A 3,375-nucleotide genomic window follows, 5' to 3' on the forward strand; every position below is an offset into this window, starting at 1 on the left:
GAGAGAGAGAGAGAGAGAGAGGGAGAGAGAGAGAAAGAGAGAGAGAAAGAGAGAGAGAAAGAGAAAGAGAGAGAGAAAGAGTGAGATGCTATTAACTTACACTTATATATTTCTAAAGAGCGAAACAAAAGTATTACAGATGTCCTACAAAGTATGGCAGGAAGAGATCTTGAAAAGAAATTGATCTTTATTTCAGACAATACATTTCCAGTATATCACCAGGATTTGCGAAATCATACCTAAGGCAATTAGAAATAAATAGAAAACTTTCACAGAAACAGTGAAACCAAATGATTCTAGATGTACCGAATAATATAGATTATATTTGAACCAGGACACATCAACCCATAACATGTCTTAGAAGAGCAAGATCAAAAAAGTATAAAAATAACAAAAGAAACGAAACAACACTAACGGCAAAACCTTACCAAGTGCAACAACAACATGGGAATATACACCACAATTCCACAAAAAGATTTAACAACAACAAACTGCAAACCAGAGTGGTAAACTGATTGCTAAAATGCAAAGAGATCACAATCGCCCAGTTGAGTAAGATCTCCTTGGTATACTGATTCACTATTTCTCTCTAAAGATGCTGGATAAAACTACTTCACAATAAGACCAAACAGTAAACATTAGTATAATATAAACACTAGTCTCTCCCGCTCTTATACTCACAGAGACACTGATACGTATGTATTTCTGTTTGTATATATGTATGTATGTATGTATGTATGTGTGTAAGTATGTACGTACGTATATATGTACGTATTATGTGTGTATGTATTATAAGACACCCTTATAATCATTAGAGTTTATTTGAATGTAATGTTATACAATCACATTATTTACCAATTATTATAATGTGAATATCTAATATTTAGTAGCCATGCCCTTTACATTTTTCAACGCAAGGATCCTAAAAGCATGCTACTGATCACATGACAAATATTCTCTTCGGGAATATTTTCCCAATTTCCATGCAGTAATCTCAAAATTTCTGGCTTTGAAAAAGCTTTCTTGTTCTTTTCGCGGTGTTCAATAGGGTTGAAAGCTGGTGACTAGCTTGGTCATGGAACTTTTTAGCAGTGTGACAAGGAGCTCCATGTACCAAAAATAGAGTTATCTTGAATCATTTCACCAATGGAGAAGATTGTAAGGAGTCCTTTCTGCAATATGGACACATATTTATCTGAGTTTATGTTTCCATCAAACCTCACCAGCTCTGATTGACAATTGCTCCAAATTGCTCGCCAGATCATCACAGAATAGCTGCCTTGTTTCTTTGTTGGCAGCAATCTTTCCATGTCAAATTCTTGGTCACAATGTCTCCAGACCTACATACGACCATTATCAGAAAATACAGTAAATCAAGACTTATCAGAGAATATGATAGTGTCCCAAAATGTTAGCAACCACTCTACCATCTTACTGGCCCAATGTTTTTTCTACTTGATATTGGCTGGTTGAAGAAGTGGTTTCCTTCTAACTGTTCTGCCATAGTAGCCAAGTTTGTGGAGATACCTGACAGCTGTTCTAGGACAGGCAGCTACTTGTTCTACTCAGTTAGATGTCTTGCAATGAGGATTATTTACCCTCCACACCTCCCATAGCAAAGCAAATCGTCCTGTGAGATGGACCTGATCGACCCGGGGAAGTTGATGAGAACTCCTTGCACTCGCTGATGAATTTCACGATCACCCTATTAAATGTAGAAAGCGGGATCTCAAGGTTTTCTGTCCACCTTCAGATTGACTAACAACACGGCTTCTTTGAAAAAGTTTAAATAAACAAAGCCATGTTTTATGGGCTGTCTATTTACTTCTCGCATGTGTGTGTGAGTGTGTGTACGTGTGTATATTTGTATATATATATATATATATATATATGTGTGTATGCGTACATATATGTATATATATACATATATATATATGTTTGTATGTATGTATGTACATATATATATATACACACACACATATATATATATAGGATTTTCTACCTCATAAAGAGGAGTTACACCACAATCATTTTGTGATCTTTGCTACCCTGGTATATATTAACCAATTTATTTGTCCGAGTTATTTATTAATTAAGAGAAAATAAATACATATTATAATAATAATAATAATATATATATATATATATACTCACACAATCATGACAGAAGTAAATAGACAGAGAAACATTGATTTGTTTATTTTAACTCCAGAAGATATATATTTTTATTAACGGACACTTGAATTATACAAATATATATATATATATATATATATATATATATATATATATATATATATATATAATCCTGTAAATCTGGGCGCGTATGCTTTTATGCTTTTACTGCTAAGAAACATATCCAGCCTTGCAACGGTTAAATAATATAAGAAAGACTTAGTAACAACTTTAAAAACGAGTACAAACATTCTACAAAAAAGTATATACAATTTGTAGCATCTTATTTCAAATTATAAAATCAACAGATGCTCTGCGCTGTGCGCACTAATTAATATGCTTACCGCAAGGCAGGTTTAGAGAAACATTCTTCGAATCGTGAGAGTGTGCCTGTTCATGCATTTCAATTAAAATAGTACCGAATTAGTCATGAGTTGCTCTATGGATACATTGGTAACAATCGAAGCTTGACATTTTATAATCTCTTCGTGGAACATTAAGCATATTTCTCATGAACAAATATCTATCATAGCATACTAAGCCCAATGCCTCTACAGAAGATTTCCGACAATATGCCTAGTTGTCTGTACTAAATTCAATTACATACTAATCAGTATGTGAATAATATTCACAGATATAAACATTCTAAAGCATGTATACACACATACACACGCACATACACAAATATACACACGTGAATACATCCATCCATCTCTCTCTCTCTCTCTGTATGTATATATATATATATATATATATATATATATATATATATATATATATATATATATATATATATATATACATATATATATACATATATATATATATACAAACATCTAATCTTATTTTTTATGCTTTTACTTGTTTCAATCATACAACTGCGGCCATGCTGGAGCACCGCCTTAAAAGGATTTTTAGTCGAAGTCTAAATATAATACAATATGTATATAATGTGTAGTACAATACACAAAATATATAATGCGTAAAATCTTGTGTACTATACGCATAAACATACACAGACACACACAACCATGCACACAGCATACACTGCACATACACTGCATTCACTGATACGACACACATTCCATCTTACACAACCACGCGAACGATCAGGAACATACACATAGTACACGTACAAATATATGTATATATATGTATATATATATATGTATATATATATATATATATATATATATATAT

The sequence above is a fragment of the Octopus bimaculoides genome, chromosome 19, assembly GCF_001194135.2.
Source record: "Octopus bimaculoides isolate UCB-OBI-ISO-001 chromosome 19, ASM119413v2, whole genome shotgun sequence".
Classification (NCBI taxonomy): Eukaryota; Metazoa; Mollusca; class Cephalopoda; order Octopoda; family Octopodidae; genus Octopus; species Octopus bimaculoides.